The sequence below is a fragment of the Neophocaena asiaeorientalis genome, unplaced genomic scaffold, assembly GCF_003031525.2.
Source record: "Neophocaena asiaeorientalis asiaeorientalis breed wild unplaced genomic scaffold, Neophocaena_asiaeorientalis_V1.1 scaffold912, whole genome shotgun sequence".
Classification (NCBI taxonomy): Eukaryota; Metazoa; Chordata; class Mammalia; order Artiodactyla; family Phocoenidae; genus Neophocaena; species Neophocaena asiaeorientalis.
In genome coordinates, this window is record NW_020175052.1 from 627,646 (window position 1) to 649,956 (window position 22,311).

General features: G+C 43.0%; 1 long non-coding RNA gene across 3 annotated transcripts in view; it reads right to left on the reverse strand.

Moving 5' to 3' along the window:
* The window catches only part of LOC112412135 (uncharacterized), a 97,707-nt gene that overhangs the window by 64,314 nt on the left and 11,082 nt on the right, over positions 1-22,311 (reverse strand). For all 3 annotated transcript variants that reach the window (XR_003005742.1, XR_003005740.1, XR_003005741.1), the window contains exons 2-3: positions 18,793-18,897; positions 11,702-11,803 (exon numbers count right to left, since the gene is read on the reverse strand). This is a non-coding gene — a long non-coding RNA (uncharacterized LOC112412135). The remainder of the gene's footprint in view (positions 1-11,701; positions 11,804-18,792; positions 18,898-22,311) is intronic.

The window sequence follows — 22,311 nt, forward strand, 5'->3', positions numbered from 1 at the left end:
AATCCACCAGTGCATTTAAGTGCCACCCACTCCTGGCCCAAGTTTGGGAACTATCTGCTTTACCAGCCCTGTTAGGAACCTGACTCCTGATTGGTGGTCACTTCAGGACTTTCCATTCATAAAGGAACTTTCAACTTCACCAACTGTAGCGTGGCAGCCACCTACATACATCTCCCAGGGGAACTCCAAGAAGGAACTGCTCAGCCGCTTCCCTGTTGCCTGTCTCCAGATCAGACCACCTACACCCACCTAGCCAGAAGACTGATTCCTGCAGCTCAGTCCATTCAAAGAATTTTCCAAGATTTTAGATCCAGTATGGGTCTCTAGGAGGCAGACCCATAAGTGGTACTAATTCCATTCTGACTCTGAGGATGTCATAAATGCTTTCTTATCACTCACCCAGCACAGGAAAGTGAGCTTGGAGAAAGGACGTTAACGTTATCAAGAGTATGTAATCCAAAAAGAGATCTGTCAGGCTTCATCAGGGGCTGCCGATGGCGTAACTCAGTTAAAACCTCTCGTTTCATTAGTGGGAGGAGACCGTAATTACATCTTGAAGCCCATAAGTAAAGGGTCGTAATAGTTAAATAAGTGAGGAGGGCTCCAGAACATTCAATAATGCAATCAGGTTAGGCCCAGGGAAAAAATATAATCATTGGATCAAAGATGACCCTTGTTTTTCATTAGTCCTCACTAAGATTGCCAGTGGAGATAATTTGTTTTCCATTCATTTCATTTGGCTCTAAAGTGTATGCTATTTCCTTCAATATTCCCCCATCAAAAAATACCAGGAACCTCAACAAAGTTAATAAAAACAAACCACAACAAGCAGCCTCACTGTAAGCCAGAAATCTCATGTCTAATTTAGAGATAAGGAAACCAACTCAAAGTTGACATGACCAGAGATGGATTCAAGTCACTTTCAGATCTATTATATTGTCCTTTACCATTTACAAAGCTTGGTCACCTGCACTGTCTAATTTATCCTCACGACAGCATTTATGCCCATTTTCCAGGTGTAGAGAACAAACTTGGAGATGTTTGATTCAACATTTGCTGAGCAACTACTCCCTACTAGACAATGTGTCAGGTGTGGGGAGGCAATCAGTCACACAGACGCGTTGCCCGTGGTCATACACCCATTAAGTGGCAGGGCTGGGACTTTCAGCCTTGTTCTTCCACCTCATGATCTGGGTCTGACGGTGACCTTAAAGCTGGGCCAACAGAATCAGCCCCTCTGACTAGGGGAAAGATGTAGGGTGTTTGTCCCCCAGCTAGGTACACATTTGTCGTCCTGTAACTCAGATCCTCTGTTTTGAAAAGGTCCATCTTAAACCGTTTAAGTGAAATCAGTTTTAAAACAAGAGATTTATTCTTTCTTTTTTTGCTCATAAAATAGGAGATTTATTCTTTCTTTTTTTGCTCATAAGAAGGATGAGAAGCCTAGAGAGACAGATGAGAATGTTCTGAAAGAAAATGAAAAAGTCCCATCGTCTGAGTATCAGGACTTTGCAGTGTCCTACATAACAAAGTTATCTGCCTTCCCTTGTAAATGGTTTTTGGTGTCTGGAATGTTCTGGTCCAGGGACCAATATTTCTTTATAAAGAATAGTTCAAGACAATAAAAACTATGACTTGTCACCAGTCATTCTGTTATATATATGGAATTATCTCCTATGGGTTTGTCTTGTTTACTAGACCATAAGTTCGTCAGGGAAGCAATTGTGCCTAGCCTAGTGCCTGAAAATTTGTAGCTCAGTCAATATTCATTAAACTTAAATCATCTCTACAGAGACATCTGTGTGTTTTAGGTGTGCTTCAATTATAGAATAGTGTTAAGAAATTAAGTTTTCTACATGGAAGAGAGTTCTCCCAGTAACCGGGAAGTTTTTCTTTATGCACCAAAACTTTCCACTCAAAACTTTCCTTAATGTCCTCAGGTGGGATTACCATCCCTTCCTCTCTGCTTCTACTCATTGTATTTTTACCCTTATTATTACGCTGTATCACAGTGATTGGTTTACACCGGAGACACCTCATACACAGATTTAATTTATAGTCTGACAGCTATGACTCTTCTGTATTAATGTCTCTCCCAGTCAACTGTGAGCCCCCTGTGTCCTGTGTCTGCTTCCTTTTCATGGGGCCTGACACAAAGTATATAAAGGCAGAGAGGATGGAAGAAAGGAAGGAAAGAAGAAGGAAGGGAGGGAGGGAGGGAAGAAAGAAGGAAGGGAAGAAGTCATCTGAATGTACTGTAGAACAAACAGGATAGGGCAGAATCACCAAGCCAAGATCCAGAAAAAGATAGAAATATGAAGAAGTGAGACCACCACCTTTCCCTTGGGGATATTTGATACTTGCAGAGGAGTTTAAAGTCTCCAGGCAGTGATGAGACAAAATTTGATAGAGAGGGCCTCATAAACCCCTCCTACTTTTGTTTGGAACTTCGAAGAGCTGTGACGATGAAACCCAGGTGGACCAGCCCTTGTAGTGACTATGGCTCAGCTTCCAATCATCTCAACCCCTGAAACTGGATGAAGATGCTCCCTGGTTGCTCAGGCCCCCTGGTGCCTCAGAGAAGCAAATGAACATCCTCACTGGAGGCAGAGAACAAAAATGAAGTCAGATAAAGGCATTTTCAGACAAACAAAACTGAGAGTTTGTCACAAGCAGACCTGCATTAAAGGAAACCTTAGCGTGAGTGTTTTAAGTAGAAGAAAAATTATCCCTGGAACCTAAGAGACTGTAGGTTCCAGTCTCTTCTCACAGATGTAGGAAGAAATGAAGAGGACAGAAAAGGGAAAATATGTGTGTAATATTGGCTATATAAACCAATAAAAAATGCATCTTATGGAGCTTAAAGTACATATGTTAAAATATGTAACAACAATGTCATATGTCAGAAGGGGATACATAGAGTTTAAGTGCCTGAGATCTTTGGATTTTCTGAGAAAAGGCCCCAAATACCAATTAATCGTGGACTATGATGAGTCAAGGATGCACATTACAGTCTCTTAGGTAACCAACAAAGGGACAATAAGACTGTATAACTTTTTTTTTTTTTTTTTTTTCCGGTACGCGGGCCTCTCACTGCTGTGCCCTCTCCCGTTGCGGAGCGCAAGCTCCGGACGCGCAGGCTCAGCGGCCACGGCTCACGGGCCCAGCCGCTCCGCGGCATGTGGGATCTTCGCAGACCGGGGCACGAACCCGCGTCCCCCGCATCGGCAGGCGGACTCTCAACCACTGCGCCACCAGGGAAGCCCAAGAGTGTATAACTTTGAAGCTAATAAAATAGGGAAATGAATTTTAAAACTGAATCTAAAAGAAGAGAAAAGGAAAAAAAGGAACTTGAAGCAGAGGAGATGAAGAAACCCAAATACATCAGTGATTACATTAAACGTAAGTAGATTCAATGCTCTGATTAAAAGGCATGATTATCAACCTGGATATAAAAACAAAACACAGCCATGTACTCTTTACATGAGACACGTGTAAAAGAGAAGGAAACAGAGAGGTTGATAGTAAAATAAAAGAGAAAGATATGCCATACAAATGCTAACTCAGAGAAAGCTGGTGAGCTCTATCACAGCGTTTAAGGCAAAAAGCATTACTAGAGATTAAGAGGATACTTCATTATGATAAAAAGCTCAATTCACCAGAAAGGCATAACACTATAAAATTTTTATGTACTTAATAATTTAGTCTCAAAATAAATGAAGCAAAACCTGACTGAACTGCTAAAGGAACAAACAAATCTATAAAAACAGGGGGGAGATTTAAATATAACTCTCAGAAATTGAGAGAACAAGCAGATAGAAATCAGTAAGGATACAGAAAATTGGAACAACATGTGTTAACAAACCAAACCTAATTAACATATTTAGAACACTGTACCCAGCAACTGCAAATTACACATTCTTTTCAAACACACTCAGAACACTTAAAAAAATTAGCCATATGCTGAGCCAGAAAGCAAGTCTCAACATACTTCAAAGGATAGAAATCAAGCTGAGCATCTTTAACCACAATGCAATTAAGCCAGGTATCAATAACAAAAAGATTACTAGAAGCATCTGTATGTTCAGAAATTAAGAACTACACCAGCTAAATAACTAATGAGGAAATCACAATGAAAATTACAGTTTAAATAACAGTAAAAATACTACATATTGAAACTTGGATTCAACTAAAATTACTGATGTATTAGAAAAGAAGCTGAAAATCAATGAATTCTCAATCATGTTATACAATTGCAATTTTTCCCCTCAAAAGGCCTCCCTCTGTCTAATCCCCTGAGCCAGACCCTAGGCCCGCTGAATGGGTTAACCTCTCTCCAGGGCTGGATCCACCATTTCCTGAATCCCACTTCTTTTTCTTTCTTAGCTTAGGCCTTCATTTAGATGTAGTGCATTCTCAAACAATTTTCTGAGGAAACATGCATGGGAGATAATATTCCCCAGTTCTTACAAGTGTAAAAGTTATTCTACCCTCATATTTGACTATTAACTTCTCCAGGTATAGGACTTCAGGTTAAAATTTTTTCCTCTCAGAACATTTCCTGAAGACATTTCTCGATGAACTACCAACATCCAATGTTGCTGATGAGAATGTTAATGCCAGGCTGCTTCTTATTACCTTGTGTGCATTCTGTTTTTGTTTGTTTGTTTTCTCTTTGGAAGCTTTTAGGAGCATACTTGAGTTTTGAGTTTCACAATGATATATCAAGATTTGGGTCATTTTGCATTGATTGTGTTGGAAATATGATGGACTATTTCAATGTGGACACTTTGCTCTTTGACTCTAGGAATTTGCTTCTATTATTTCTTTGACAATCTTCTCACCCCAATTTTATCTGCTTTCCTTTTGTAGGACTCATTATTAGTCAGATGTTGAACTTCCTGTATTGGTCTGCCATGTAGATCATTTAAGTTCTGTAAAGATAATTCCCATTTTTTGTTTTTGTTTCTTTGTTCGTTTGCCTGAGTTGAGGGAATACATACATGCCTTGATGCTAGGCGTTCAGTGTGGGGAGTGAGGGAGAGGTCATCTGTTCCATACAGTTTCAATTACTTCCTCTCTGTAGCCCCACATACCACCGCCCTGCCCCCAATTATATATGATGTCTTTGTTCCAGTGCCTGTTGGTATCTAAGTTTTCTTCTTCATTGTAGTTCCTCCTTTCCTCTACTTCACCAGGTACCACTCTTTCACCTATTTTCTACCTTCCTAAAAGTTTTGAAATCGTTCATTCTCTTCACTGTATAGAGATTACAATTTTTTTGAGATTTTACTAATACTTTAAGGGGTCTTGGGGGAGAGAAGATAAATCTATGTACTCAGTTTATCTTTACTTGGAAGCTCAGCTTCTATTTCCTTACCTGTTTAGTACTATAAGGTAGTAAACAAAGAGCCACCACATAATTTTTCATCTCTAATTTTTTTTTTTTTTTTTTTTGCGGTATGCGGGCCTCTCACTGTCGTGGCCTCTCCTGTTGCGGAGCACAGGCTCCAGACGCGCAGGCTCAGCGGCCATGGCTCACGGGCCCAGCCGCTCCGCGGCATGTGGGATCTTCCCGGACCAGGGCACGAACCCGTGTCCCCTGCATCGGCAGGCAGACGCTCAACCTCTGCGCCACCAGGGAAGCCCTCATCTCTAATTTTCGTGACTAATACAAATATCATCACTTAAACGTTTGTTGAATTGAATAGAATTGCCTACTGCATATTATGCATGTTCAGTCACCCTAAGATTATTGCCAAATCCTTAAGAAAACCTATAAAGATATGTCTAAAATAAGCTGTCTCCAAACTAAAGTCAGGATAAAATTTCTCACAAATTCCAGTGCCTTGATGAGGACCACATAGGTGAATAATTTAAATCTGGATCATCCCTCAGAAATCTGGGACTCAGGGTTAACCTACTACTCTGTTGAATCTCCAGCATTTAATACCATGTGTTCTACTTACAAGAAACCCTGTTAGTGTTGCTTTTTTTTCTTGATGATAAGTGAAGTTAGAAGAAATGTCACCTATCTCAATCCTGAGAATATCAGACATTTTCCAAGTTGAAAGCAAGAACCACTTCTTCTCTCAGAGCGAATAACTGCTGAGCATTGTCCCAGATGTTGCTGCTTTTATTTTGAGTTGGTAAAGCCTCGGGATTTTGATCAATGAATTAGGAGGTTTTCCCTTTAATCAATGACTTAGAATCTGCCTGGTGGTTGATGAAAGAGTTTAATTCACAGAGGACTGATTTTCTAGGTATTTACAAGGAAGCAGTCATTCAACTCCCAGAAAGAATGACAGCTCATTTTTCTCCCTTTGTCTGAGCTGGTCAGTAACCTGGGAGAACCAGAGAGCAGCCCAGATTGAAAGGTCAGGCTGGCAGTGTGTACTTAACTCCGGGAGAATACAGAAGGTAAATCTTTGAATGTCCTGAGACACTAAAAGCCCAGTGGAAATACAAATAAAGTCACGTGGGTCCAAATCTGAATCTTTTGGCAGGGTCTCTCTGGTACTGATGTTCCATGGCAGAGTGGAAAAAGCAAGGGCTTTGGAGTTACACAGATTCATCTGACTCTTTTACTTTCCAACCTGGGTTTTGGGGGAATTTCTCGACCTCTCTGAGCTTCACCGTCCTTATTTATAAGATTATTGGAGAAAATTAAATGAGAATGTGAATGTTAAAGAGCATATCCAGTGGCCAGTACATAGCAGTTGCTCAAGAAATGCTAGCTCTACTTTTCCCTTTATACCTCAGGAAAGAGAGCCATGGAGCCTCCCTATGAAGCTATCCCTTTTTTTTTTTTTTGCGGTATGCGGGCCTCTCACTGTTGCAGCCTCTCCCGTTGCGGAGCACAGGCTCCGGACGCGTAGGCTCAGCGGCCATGGCTCACGGGCCCAGCCGCTCCGGCGCACGTGGGATCCTCCCCGGACCGGGGCACGAACCCGCGTCCCCTGTATCCGCAGGCGGACTCTCAACCACTGCGCCACCAGGGAAGCCCAAGCTATCCCTTGATAGTTGACCTGCTCGTGGATCACCCCTCTGCTCAGGTGATGGGAACTGGTACCCTTTAGGTAGATTTGATTCTGCTTCTCCATTTTAAGGCACCCCTCCCACTCCTCTTCCTCATGTTCTTCTCCCTGTTTTCTCCTTCCTTCTTTTCCCCTTTCCCTCCCCTTCCCCACTAAGTCTCATGTCATGTAATAAGAAAGGACATGGAAGGCAGGCCCAGTGTAGAGTCAAGAGTGGGGAGTAAAAAGGGAAGGGAGAGAAGAGAATGATCACACCACCGCTTTTGTCCCAACAGGTTTTTTTTTCCCCTCTTACCTTAGGCTCTCTCATCTATGTCTTTTATTTCAATTTTCATTCGAGGTTGATGGTTTCTAATTCTCCATCTCCATCCCAGATATCTCTTCTCTAGAACTGCATATCCAGTAGCAATTCAGTGCCTCCACTTCTGTGTCCATATGCTCTTCAAGATCAATACTTTTTAAGCTTAACTCATCATTCTCCCACCTGCCTGGTTTGCCCCACAACACACTTATCCTCCGGGACAATCCATTTTCTGTAGTAGCACTGCTGTCCTCCCAACTGTCCAAAGCAGAAGCTAAGGAAACATCCTTGAAATGTCTTCTCCATCAATTACTGCCTGCATCAGTCATCAGACTTGCCTAAGTTCACCTCATCTGCACCCCTATTATTGACATGTTAAGCCTCCTGTATCTGCTCTCCAAATATCATTTTTCCCTCATGATTTCTGTCTCTTTGTATTTTTGATCTGTGCATTAAGATATTTCTTTCACTTGTACTTCTAGGCATTAATATTGTTTACAGGGACTCCCCTGGTGGCGCAGTGGTTAAGAATCTGTTTGCCAATGCAGAGGACACATGTTCGATCCCTGGTCCAGGAAGATCCCACATGCCGCGGAGCAACTAAGCCCACGTGCCACAACTACTGAGCCTGCGTGCTGCAACTACTGAAGCCCACGTGCCTAGAGCCGGTGCTCTGCGACAAGAGAAGCCACTGCAATAAGAAGCCCACGCACTGCAAGGAAGAGTAGCCCCCACTCACCACAACTAGAGAAAGTCCGCACGCAGCAACGAAGATCCAAAGCAGCCAAAAAAGAAATTTTTTTTAATATATTGTTTACAACAGTGATCATCCCCTCCTTAACTTTTAAATTAAAAACTCAGAGCTATTGTTTGGTTTTGTTCTTTTTTTTCCTGGTTCCAGGAGATCTTTTTTTTTTTAAGGTTGTATGACTCCCCTTAAGTACTTGTATTATTTTTTAAGTAAGATCAAATATCTCCTCTAGTAGTTTTATTCCAAAGGAGTTACCTCTCTGAGCATTTTGCTTATTATTGCTCTCTGTGGCTGTTGAGAACCCCCTGGGTTCACTGCCTTTTCCTCTGTGAGCACTTGGCTTGTTCTGTCTTGAACAAGCTATCAAGAATGGCAATGAACTCAGAAGCACTGGAAAGCACAGCAGCCTCTGACCCAGTTGCCAGGTTGTCTCTCCCCTGCTGAAACCTCTGGATAAATATCTCCGTAATCCATCTCCTAGGCAACAAAGACCACAGCTCTCAGAGATGGAGGAACCCAGTCCATGCTGCAGTTCTACCTCAGCTCCTTGAGAGCAGGTAGACCAGCAGGTGCTCCTAGGACCACATGGGGCTGGCACTGACCTTCTATGGGCAGTAGATCTATCTCCATGGCTCGAGCTCCCTGTAATATAGCTCTACATTTTGCCTCATGGCTTTTCCCCTATCTATCTCCAAGCTCCTCTCTTGCCCAGAAGGCTGAACACTACTCCCAGAACACTACACCTCCAGCTGGTAGTTGGATTGCAACTAGGGCAGAAAGGCAATAGGACACTAGCTCTAGCCCCCATCTTCCCAGAATTCCCTCTTCCTCTCTCCCATCCATTGTCATGCACCTAGACCAGGTGCCATCATCTCTTGCCTGATCTACTGCCTCCTAAATGTTTCCACTCCTGCCTTCATACAATCCATTCTCCGCACAACACCTCATTAACTCTTTAACAAACAAAAATCTGTTCATCTTAATTTGCCTACTTTAAGTCTTTCAATGACTTCCCAGGCCTCTTACGATAAAGGCCAAAACCTCTGACATAACCTACCAGGCTCTGTATAATCTGGCCTTTTTGGAAGCCCATCTAGTCCTAGGCAAGGGAAGCAGCTGTTATGAAGTGGTCTCTTTCCTAGAAGGAGGAACAATGGCCCCAGGATCAGAGTACCTGTGTTCTGGTCTTATTTCCTTCATTAGCAAAATAAGTGTCATTGACCAAACTGCTTCATCTGTCTGGACTTCTGCTTCCTTATTTGAAAAATGGTGATAAAGTCTACCCTGCCTACTTCTCAGGGTTTTGTGAGCCTCTAATAAGAAAATATTTGTCAATGTATGTTTTGTAAACAGCAAAGTAGTATAAAAATGGAGCTCTCCAAATAAATGGTGTGATTTGAGGGAAGCTATGAACTTAAAATACGACTTCGACCAGCTTGTCACTGATACCTGTAACTTCCACCATGAGAGGGGCTCCCTTGGACTGGGGCAGTATGACTCCAGTAAGCCACTGTTAAAATGCACATGATATAGGAGAAGGAAAGGAAAAGGATAAAGCATGGAGTCATTAGCATTCACTGCTATGGAGGAGTCTGATTGGCTAAATCTCTGGGGCTAGGAGATGGGAGAGGTAAGGTTTTATGAGTGAGAGAAGTGGAGGGAAATGTCCCAGGGGATACCCAGAGAGGGAGACCCAGGTAATCACAGTGTTGGCATTCCCTGGCCAGTGCCATAGCAGCAGGAACGCCAGCATCCTTCACCCTTGAGCAGTGCTTGTCTTCCTCTTAATTTTATTTTAGGAGGTATTTCTTCCTTTTAGACAATTAACTTCCACCCCATGGGACAAAATACTTCATGTACGAAGAACAAAAATGAGAAAAAACATTCCAATCCCTGGCTTCCCCTCAACCAAGAATGCTATAGAACATTTTACCCTCATATTTCATTTAATCTAAGATACCATCAATTATAAGATGCCATAATTTTATGTAATACTAAGAAGGAAAAATTGTTTCCAGTTTAAACTATGACATGACATCGATAATTAAGACTTATCCCAATTTCAGAGATGATAAATGTGAAAAAAAATGTACATTTTGGGCTTCCCTGGTGGCTCACTGGTTGAGAGTCTGCCTGCTGATTCAGGGGACACAGGTTCGAGCCCCGGTCCGGGAAGATCCCACATGCCGCGGAGCGGCTGGGCCCGTGAGCCACGGCCACTGAGTCTGCGCGTCCGGAGCCTGTGCTCCGTAACGGGAGAGGCCACAACAGTGAGAGGCCCGCGTACTCCCAAAAACAAAAAAATGTACATCTTAAAATCCATGAAGTATTACATCTATACATTGATTGGGTCAATATATCTAGTCTGCTGCCACTGTCTGACACAGTACTGTCTTTCTGCTAGAGTGGATATTGCAATGTGAAATTTTCCATATACTCAAACTAGAAAAGAGTTAGTTGCTATCAAGGACTTTTTGATAATGATCATGGTAATGGTAAAATTAACCTTCAGTTTCTCCTGGAGTAAGGTGGGGGAAATTCTACATATTTAACAGATACAAAGGATTTGTTTTTTGAGGTATAGTTGATTTATAATATTATGTTAGTTTCAGGTGTACAGCATAGTGATTCAAAATTTTTATAGATTATACTCCATTTATAGTTATTATAAAATATTGGTTATATTTCCTGAGCTGTACAATATATCCTTGTAGCTTATTTATTTTAGACATAGTAGTTTATACCTCTTATTCCTCTACCCCTATCTTACCCTCCCCCTTCCCTCTCCCCACTGGTAACCACTAGTTTGTTCTCTATATCTGTGAGTCTGTGGGGTTTTTTCTGTTATATTCACTAGCTTCTTTTATTGTTTAGATTCCACACATAAGTGATAACATTCAATATTTGTCTTCCTTTGTCTGACTTATTTCACTAAGCATAATACCCTCCAGTTCCATCAAAGGATTTTTTTTTTTAAGGAGGCAAATGGTTTTATTCCCAACCACAAGAAACAAATTTAGTTCTGACCACTAGTTCTCAAACTGAGGCTCAGAGCCCAACTGTAGGCCCAAAGGGCCCTCCCAGGATCCCTGAGAGCAACAGGCATCCCAGACCCCATATGAAATCTTACAGAGCATCCACTTCAGTCCATAGACCCCAGAGACCTCCTCACCAGTCACCCTGAGGGAGGAATTCCCTCATTCCAAGGGACCCCATATACCACAGGGACATTCAGTTCATTTAGTCTTCATTAAATAATGATTATAAGCCCAAGCACCAGGTAATATTGTTAGAGGGAAAAAGGAAGTTGACCACCCAGTCCCTGCCCTACTCTTCATGGAAATCCCAAAATAGATAATAGATTCTTAGCACATGGTGAAGTCAGGGTATTCCCTAGAAGAAGCCAATGAGATCCCCATAGTCAACATGGAGAAGGGGTGGGAATGCATCATTACCTTAGTGAGTTCACCCACAGTCTAGGTTCTGGCCCTGGACCTCCCAGGGCCAGAAACGTGACTTGTCAGTACAGTGAGAGTAGATTCATCTTTCGGGATCAGACTCACATTAAACAGGACTGATATATAAAATCAGAATGTAAGTTAGTTCACTTACATGAAGAATTATAGTTGCTCCATGGACTTGAATACCCGAGTCCCCATGACCTCAATAGGCCTATGTGAGAAACCAATCCACAGATGGAGTTATTTGGTGATCCTGGAAGCAGAATAAGAGGAAGGTAGTAGATGGACCAAATGTGCAAGGGCAGCAGGTTAAGGTTGCCTCTGGGGCACCTACCTCCGCAGCAGGGTCTCCCCCATGTGACTGGACATGCAATAAACTCATTGGCTGCAGCCCTTTCTTATATCTCCACATTAGACACAGCTTTGCTTAAAGGGATCAGAATAAGCAAAATCCTACGGCTAAGGCACCTCTCTCTGGATGCTACTTGGATGGACACGGTTCTAAGATTTGCTTTTATTACTATTCTGAGGCCAACCAGCCCCTTCTTTCTTTAGATATAGTAATTCTTTCCATCAGGTCTTATTCTGACCTGAGAGCCATTCTGTCTCCCTAAGTCACATTCATTTCACCATTCATTCAACAATAAGTAACTGAGCAACTACTACGTGCCAGCATTCAAGGCACTATGGTTAAGTACTGGGGCCGAAGAGTGGGCAAGTGTGATAAGTGTTACAACAGAGGAAGTACAGACAGACTAGGAACACACAGGAGAGAATCTGGAATAGACTCTGGGATGGAGAGTTGTACCAGAAAACTGATTGGAGAGTTACCTAGAGAGGGTCGAAGGACCTATAAGGAAGAGAGAAAAGCATAGAAAGAGAAGCTGGCCAGCAATACAGTTGCAGCTGAGGCCTCCGTTGGTCCTCCAGGGAGCTCCAAAATTGAATAGCCCTTCAGAGAGCTCCTAAATAACTCTCCTTTATCCAACTTTATTTTCTGTCCCCCTTGACCCAGCACCTCAGGATTCAGTCCTAAGTGTAGTCTTCCAGCTCCTGCTGGTACACGTTAGTCAGACTCTGTGGCCATCTCAGCAGATGGTCCCTCTCCTCCTTAGCAAGCCCAGCTTATCCTCAGTCACACTGTGCAGGGATTTAGCCCATGCGGTTGGTCTAATTGCCAGGAGAGGAGACGGAGGTAGATCCTGAGAGAAACAAGCATCATCTTGTAAGACACCTGTCTCAATGGAACCTTCCACACGATCTTCAGAATCTGCCACCAGTGGGGAGTAGAACACTTCTGTGGATCCAATGGCTCCAGGAAAAGCTGTAAATTCAAGGTTCTCAACTGCATCTACTCAGATATCCCGGTCTCATGTCTTAGGGTCCGATTCTTCTATATTAGGACCACGACTTTGGCACAGGAGACTTGCTAGGGCCAGATTCAACTTCCTCTGCAGATCTGTTCCTCCTACAATTGAGTTCTGAGCCTGATTCTCCGCACTTCCCGGCCCTACTGCAGAGATTAGGATTTCCTTAAATGCTGCCAAGGAGGCTTTGGCTTTCACATTTTGCCTAGAACTGATGGTTAGTTTTACTCTGAGCCTGTCATCATCTCTCTTCAACGAATCAATGACATTCAGCAACTACCACGACTTCCATGATCCTCTTAGATACTATTTCCCTCAAACCCCTCCAGTGCCTAAGATACTACATGAGCCAGTGCATCCCCTTCCACTGGTGTCCTAGCCCAGTCCTAACAATTGCACTGCCACATACATCAGAGGCTATCCTGACTTCACCTACCACCAGTTTTGGGGTTCTCTTTGTCAGACGACGGGTGAGAGGGATCTCCAAGATTGCATTTTAGCATCTTCTTCCTAGGGCCACTCCTGACACCAACTGTCTTAGCTTGGATTTCCAGGAAACAGACTAAGATGGACAATTGTGTACAGAAAGTTGACTGGAGGGTCCTCTCAGGAGATAAACCTGTGAGAAAGTGAGGAAGGTAGGATTCGGAGAAGCTGGCCTGCAATGAGGCTGCAAACAAGGCTCCAGTCAGTCTTATGAGGAACTCTGGTGCTGAGATGGCCTTGCAGAATGGACCCCAACTGAGGCAAGGGGGCTGAGCCATGGTATCCCTGAATCAGCTGGTCATTGACTATGGCCACCCTAAGGGAAGGGGCAGGACCTTGGGGGAGGAAGTTCCCTGTGACCCAGATCAAAGCTCAGTGAGAGCTCCAGGAGTTGCTGATGTTTCCAGCAGATGGGGATGAGTGTGCGGACCCTGAAAACGGGGTCTGGGCTGAGCCCCAGTGTCCACCACACAGGGATATGGGACCCAATCAAGAGAAGGCATGAGAAAGTCAAAAGGGAAGGGGATGGAGGAAGGAGGAGAGGAAGGGTCTCAGGCAGAGTGGGGAACATGTCCCAAATAGGGACAATGAATGGAACGATGTCTGATGAGGCTGGAGTGGGGAGTAGTGCTGGGGGGAAGGGTGGCAGATGAGGCTGGAGAGGGAGGCAGTGGACTCCTTTGTCCTACGGGGCGGGGGTGGGGGAGGAGGCATGGTATGCACAAGGCATAACACACTCATTCAGCTGTTTAATCTTTCAGAGAGCTTTCTTGTTTCTCTCATTTTTAAGTTTTTGTGAAAGTGATTCACTATGTCCCCAAGTGTTGACCCAAGAGTCCCTTTGAGGAACTAAAACTTATGGACAAAAAAACAAGAAGCCTTTAACACCTAGCAGTCTAGGGATGCCTGGGATGGATGGAATGCCCCAGGAACATGCCCTGTAACGTGCCCCTTCTGCTCTATGCTGTTTTCTTTGGGAAAGGCTGCAATTATTTCCCTGCCTTGGTGCATCCAGTTATAGCTGATGCCGGAAAAATCAAGGAGGAGGGAATTTACCCCAGTTCACCTGGAACCACATGGGGGCAGAAATAAGCATGCTACATGAAGAAAGTAGAGGACAGATGAGGCTGCCAACCAAGAGAAAGGGTGATGTGAAAGAAGGAGCTGGACAGGAAAATGGGAGGGCATCAGTTCTACGGTTAGCTCTGTGGGGCTTTGGGAAAATCCCTGTACCTCTCAGGGCTGTAGAGAGTAGGACTAGATTCATTCCTCTGAGTTCAGCAGCCCTTTGGTTCTGTATTTCTTAATAAATATCTTATAACACACTTAATGAAAGCAAGATATCACCCTTTGATGACTAAATCCATCCTGAGCCTACCTTTCTTTCGGGCAAGGTTTGTTGTAGTAGAAAGAGAAAGCCAGTGGCCTGTGGGGGCTGGTGAGAGTTTCTTCCTCTGTAGACAAAGTGATCAGTGAACCAGAAAAACATGTAACCCTCCAGTCTAAGGTTCCTTTCTGAATGGTACACTGACTTTCCACTGGAGCATCCCACCCCTCAGAAGGAGAGTTCAACCATCCTCACCTTCAACTATTACCTAGTGATTAGCGGGCAAACTGCCCTTCCTAACCCCACCTGACATCTTCCCTGGTGCTTTCTCCATGCTGTCCTCCCTTCATCCCTGCTTTGTAGTGCATGTAACTTGATTCACAAAAATACTGCATTCTCGGGGCTTCCCTGGTGGCGCAGTGGTTAAGAATCCACCTGCCAATGCAGGGGACATGGGTTCGAGCCCTGGTCCAGGAAGATCCCACATGCCACAGAGCAACTAAGCCCGTGAGCCACAACTACTGAGCCTGTGCTCTAGAGCAACAAGGGAAGCCACCGCAATGATAGGCCCACGCATGGCAACGAGGAGTGGCCCCCTCTCTCTGCAACTAGAGAAAGCCCGTGCACAGCGACAAAGACCCAATGCAGCCAAAAATAAATAAACTAAATTAAATTTTTAAAAAATACTGCATTCTCAGCCCAGGCAAACATGTAGCAGGATTTTATCTAAGCAATGGGTAGAAAGACAAATACTACATTACAGAGTTAACTTTGTAAAGCAAAGATCAATCTATTATTCATAACTAAGAAGAAATCTATTCATTCGCTGTCCTCAAATAGAGCAAATCTATGCCTTAAACAGGTTTGTTCTCTTAACAGTTGTTAGTTTAAGATTGGTTTACTGCATTAGGCACCAATGCACGTTAGTGGATTACACACATTATTTATTTAACCAATGTATTTCATTAGTGGATTCACCTAACGACATATGAAAACATAACTTATCTACTTAGCAGGTGTGCACCTGCATCACATATTCATTATCAGCAGTAAATTTGCTTTACAAGACGCCAGCTGCCTCCCACAGTGACCACGTAATTCTGGACCATCAGGAGTGGCAGCAGCTGGCAGTGTCTTTTGGTCAAGCCACCCAAGGGGCTCCCAAATGGAGGATGCTCCCTAAGGTGTTAGTAAGCATCCTTCCACCTGTCAACAAGCACGTGATGGGCATCTGCTCTGTGCCCAGACTGTGCACAGTGGGAGATGCAGTGGAAAGAGGACGGTTCCTGGAATCCCCAAATCTAGTCCCAGTCCCATTGTTGTCTTTTTTTTTTCTTAAATAAATTTATTTTTTATTTATTTTTGGCTGCGTTGGGTCTTCATTGTTGCACACGGGCTTTCTCTAGTTGCAGCGAGTGGGGGCTACTCTTCGTTGGGGTATGTGGGATTCTCATTGCTGTGGCTTCTCCTGTTGTGGAGCACGGGCTCTAGGCACACGGGCTCAGTAGTCGTGGCTCGCGGGCTCTAGAGCGCGGGTTCAGTAGTTGTGGCGCAAGGGCTTAGTTACTCCGTGGCATGTAGGATCTTCCTGGACCAGGGGTCAAACCCACGTCCCCTGCATTGGCAGGTGGATTCTTAACCACTGAGCCACCAGAGAAGCCCCCATTGTTGTCTCTTGCAAGCTGTATGAGCTTTGGCAAAACGCTTCATCTCTGTAAGCTTTAGTCTCCTCACCTGAAGAATGAAGCTACCTATAGCACTGTCATGAGGCTCATGACCGTAGTGAAGTGAAGGTGCTGGGGGAAACTGAAAATCATCCTCAGAGAGGCAGCATTCTGCCTATGGCTGCTGTTGTTGTTAGATATAAAACAACTTCTGCTCTTTCAATTTTCTATTCTCAATTATAGCATAAGAAAGAGTGGAGACTGCTTATTCATCTCACATCTTCAGTGACTGGCACACCTCTTAATATTTATTTATTTATTTAGCTGCACCAGGTCTTAGTGTGGCATGCAGGCTCTTAATTGCAGCATGCAGGATCTAGTTCCCTGACCAGGGATCAAACCTGGGCCCCCTGCATTGGGAGCACGGAGTCAACCACAGGACCACCAGGGAAGCCCCATGCCTGGCACCTCTCTGACCCTCCATAATTGTCAGGTAAATGACTCTCTTCATTATGGGTTATCATTTGTTTTATTTCTAATTATTAAATAAGTTTTAAGTAAAATAATTATAATAATTAATACAAATGACAATTGTTAGTAAAAGGACCATCGTTTGACACAATTAAAGACAAATAAGATATTATAATGTACATACATGCATTCATTCAATAAATACACGTCAAAGTCCATGTTAAGTGCTAAGCTCTGTTCTAGGTGCTGAGGAAAAAGTAAGAACAAGACACACAAGGTTCCTGTCCTAAGAGTAGGGCCATTATAGAAGGGGAAGACGAACAAGAAATAAATACATAAATATCAAGATAATCGCAAAGAGCTGTAATGGCAGGAAGGCATGGCTACGTTAGAGTGACTTCTCAGAGGAGATGATATTTGGACTGGACTGGAATTGTAAAAGGGAGCTCAGCCCCTGAAGTTCTGAAATCAATTTTCTAGGCAGAAGGAACCAATGCAAACAGCCGTAGGTGGAAGTGGATAGTTACTTTCAAGATACAAACAATAACCCAGTGGGGCTGGAATGAAGTGGAAGAGAGAAAGAATGGTACTCAGTGGGGCCAGAATCTGTACCACGTTGAGCTATAGACAGGATTTGGGATAGTAATTTAAGTGGAGGGGAAAGCGAGTAGAAGTTTATAAGTAGAGAAGACATGATCTACTTTACATTTTTAGAATTTCAGTCTGGCTGTTCTACAGAGAAAGATCCGTAGCAGAGAAGAGGCTGTTTCAGTGAACCAGAGTCTTAGTTTGGGTTCCCCCATAAGCAAACCCTGAGACAAGGATTCAAGTGTAATTCATTTATTTAGGAGATGCAGGGAACTCCTTGGAAGGAGTGTGGGGAAGGAATACAAAGAAGGGAAGGCAAGCAACAAAGGGTGTGTTATTAAGCCAGTTACCATAGTAAGCAACTGGAGCTTCATGCTGCAGAGAAACTTGGGGAAATGCTTCAAAACACACCTCAGAATAGTCCCACCTGAAAGGTGAGGGAGCTGGGGTATTTATGCACCGATTCCCAAATTGAGGTTGCTATTAGGGGGTAGCAGTTGCTACCCCCAGCGCTTCCTGCCCGCAGCAGGTGAGCAGAATGACCCTTCCAGATTGGAGAAAGGCAGCCCTCGGGCACTGAGATGCAAAGTCTTAAGAATATGAGTGAGCACTGACATCAGCTAGTACCTGAGGTCAGATATAATGTTGGCTGGAAATAGGAGATAGTGGTGGAGAAGTGGATGGACTTGAAGCCAAGCTAACAAGGCTTACTGAGATAAGTGTGGGGAGTGGTGGAAAGAGAAGAAATCAAGGATGGTTCCTGGACTGGGGACCTAAACAACTGGCTGGATAGTGGGACCATTTTATGAAACGGGAATGATTGGAAGAGGCATCAGCTTTAAGGGAAAAGAATCAAGAGATTTGTTTTGACATACCTATTAGTCCTCAGAATGGAACTGCCAAGTAGACCATTGGATACGGAAGTTGAGCTCATGGAAAATGTCCTTGCACTCAGCCTCCCACCCCAACTCCAATCCGAATAGCATGGTTAATACCAATTTATACCCATTTTCTAGGTTGGTTTCCTTGAAAATTTTCATCTAAATTCATGATTCCGCCACTTAGAAGTATTTGCCAAACACCTAATAGTGAAAATAGGTTGACTGCCGGAATTTAAGATCCAATACTTCCTGAACAGCCATTATGTGCCAGGCCTTGTACTAGATTACATCACATACATTGTTGCATTTAAGCCTCCAGTAACCCAAGATATAGATTTTATTCTTGCCATTTTATAGCTGGAAAAACTGACTCAGAGAGGTGAGGTGACTTATCCAATGTCACACAGCTAAGGGCTTCCAGGCTCCCGATCCACACCCATTCCTCGGCACCACGTTACCTGGCTCAGTAATCAAGAGCAGAACTTGCACGCCAGCTTGGGTCCCAGAGTTTGGTTGCTGAAGGATTTCAACATCACTTGTTAGTCATTTGTTAGAGACCCCACCTGAAGAAACAGAAAGGAAGAACCCAATGACCATTTCCCAGGTAGTGTCTGAAGAACAGCCTCAACCAAATAAAATTCCCATGATCACCAACTTGAGGAAAGACTACATAGCACATCATTCTCTTAGAGGGTCAGGGTAAATGTCAGAATGCCAACAGCATTAATAACACTGTAGTTTGATGAAACAAAACCAAACCTGCTTTTGCTTCATCTAGCATTTCCCAAATCTGCTCCGCCATTGGACCCTGATTTTATGAGCCTTATTACCATCCCCAGGAGGAATGTTCTGAGGAACACGTTTGAAAATCCTACACATGGCTAAGTCAGCACACCTTGGATTTCATCTTGTCTCAGCCATCTCAACCCTACATATTGCTCCATTTCTTTGAACATCTTGCTTAAACTCTTTGAGCCTCAGCATCCCCCACTCTTACGATGGTATTCACAACTCTTCCATTTGACAAATGTTTGTTGAGCTTGTGCCAGGCCCGGTGCTAGGACTGGCAAGTCCACAGTGAATGAGTCGGCTCCTGATGGCTTGTCTCTTGGTGCAAGCCTCAGAGGAGGAGGCCGCCTGTTGTCTCTACATGATCTCCAGAGCTTTCTCTTTTCTAAGAATCCACTCGAGGTTTTTACCAAAGCAGACGAGACAAGTGATCATTATCTACAATGAATCTTAAGAAAGCTAAGAAGTAGCCCTGAGAGCAGGGCTAGCTACACAATTGGTAGGGCCAGTGCAAAGGGCCCCTTCCTCTAAAAGCAGGTGGGGCGGGGGGGAGTGCAGTTAAAGGTACTAAAACATAAAGCTTTTTCCTTCAAAAATACTGTTACTTACAAACCATCATAGGTATGATGGTGATACGTGAATCACAACATAAATTGCAAAAATATATTTTGATATCATAATTTTATATAACAAAATAAATAATACATCATTAATGTGGTATCTTGATTGACTATGAGATTCTTCTGGCTAGCTTCTCTGGATATTCATTTATTGGGTTCTAAAAATTTATACTTTTAGCAACTTCATTTTCAGTTGATGTAATTGAAAGCATCTCTCTTGGCAAATGCAAGATCACAAATAAATTTTGGTAATTTTCTATCTTCAGAAGGATCTTTCTGCTGATGCAGCTGTTACTGGAACTGTTAAGAGTATTGTATAGATTGTGACAACACTGGGATAAATTTCTGATAAATTATTTCGAAATATAAATTTTAGTGCATCTAGAGCTGATGATTCTTGCAAAACAATTTTTCTAAAAAGATTTAACTCTTCACACAATTCAGTTTTGTGTAAGTCTGAATTTAATTTTAAATATAAATTCATGCAATGACATCTTAACATTTCCTCCGACATTTCCTGTAACTTGTGGAGGATGTACAAGAAACGAAAAGTGGCATCATGATTTGTATATCATTTGAAACATCTGTGTATGCATTATATGGCTGTATTTTCAATTACAAAGCAAAATTACTTTTTAAATTGTCTTGATTAATAATTGGTTCATCCAAAGCATCATATGGGGACTTCCCTGGTGGTCCAGCAGTTAAGACTCACGCTCCCAGTGCAGGGGGCCCAGGTTCAATCCCTGGTCAGGGAACTAGATCCTGCATGATGCAATTAAAGATCCCATATACGGCAACGAAGATCCCGCATGCTGCAAATAAGACCCAGCGCAGATAAATAAACAAACAAATAAATAAATATTTTTTAAAAATCGTATGAAAATGGTGTTCTTTTCTATTGAATGTGATGATCTTTAAATTTGATTTCTCTTTCTAGGCGTGTCTGCTTTGCTATGTTGCAGCAGTTTCCAAACCCAAAGATTCTAAACTCTTTGAAGGGGGAGGGAAGGACAAATTAGGAAGTTGGGATTAACATATACACATTACTATATATAAAATAGATAACCAACAAGGACCTACTGTATAGTACAGGGAACTATACTCAATATTTTGTAATAACCTATAAGGGAAAAGAATCTGAAAAAGTAGTGTGTGTGTGTGTGTGTGTGTGTGTGTGTGTGTGTGTGTGTGTGAAAATAAGAAGACATTGTAAATCAACTATACTTCAATAAAAATATTTTTTTAAAACACTGCAAACAAAGGATATTAGGAAATGATTAGGTGAATTATTCTCTATGCCTCTCTTTTCTTCCTCTATGCTTCTAATACAGCCAGCTAATCAATATACAAGTGAGCACCACCTACATGCAACGTGACTTCAAGAATGCACAGCATAGCAAATACAGGCAGCAATATTGTATTATACTCAAAGAGACTAGATCTTAATTATTCCAATCATTAAAAAGAAGTGATGATATGTGACGTGATAGAGGTGCTAACTATCGTCACAATGGCAATCATACTACAGTATATAAGTGTATCAAATCAATATGTTGTACACCTTAAATTTACAGTGTTATATGTCAAATATACTTCAATAAAAAAGAACACTTGTAATATAAATAGACTTTAAAGAATTATAATAACTCTCATGTATGCTTTATTACAAAGTCCATGTGTACACTTATATTTTGTAATAATTTTCTGACAAAGTTAACTCTCTATTCCTGTAGCTCCTGTCCTAGTGCTCAGGCTGGAGTTAATATCTGTCCACATGAAACAAGGACAGGCTCCAGGATGGACAGGCAAGCCAGCCTCCCACCGTAGATGCCAGCACTGGCCACAGTACAGCTCCTCCTCTCTCCCATGGCCACATCACTACCTCTGCTGCTGCTGTCACCATCATCATTACCAATCTGGCCCTGGGGCTGTGCCCTGCAGCACCCTGGACACCCCAGGCATGTATACAGGATTGTCAGGCCAACTCCTCAGCATGCATGTTACCTGCCGTGTTTAGAGGCCTGGCCTATAACTTACACACATGTTGCCTAGAATATCTCCTCTGCTTGCATGCATGCTCCATCAGGGTTTCTTACAAAACACAAGTTCAAAGAAAAGATTATTAAGAATTTCAAGACAGTGACAGCAGAGGACAAACCAAGATACACCCCTCCTCTGAGAGTAGGGCCCTGTGTAACTGCACAGGTCTCACACCCATAAAGCCAGCCCTGCCTGAGAGGCATCACCACTAACACTATTTTTTTTTTTTTTTTTTTAGTATTTATTTATTTAGTTAGTTGTCTGGGGTTTTAGTTGTGGCCCCAGGGCTCCTTAGTTGTGGCACATGGGCTCCTTAGTTGTGGCACGCGAACTCTTAGTTGCGGCATGCATGTGGGATCTAGTTCCCTGACCAGGGATCGAACCCAGGCCCCCTGCATTGGGAGCACAGAGTCTTATCCACTGTGCCACCAGGAAAGTCCCAACACTATTTTTAGGTTTTCCAGAAACCCTATGACATCCTTCAGCATCACTTTTGCAGCCCTACCTTGTGAGTCTGCCTTGAAG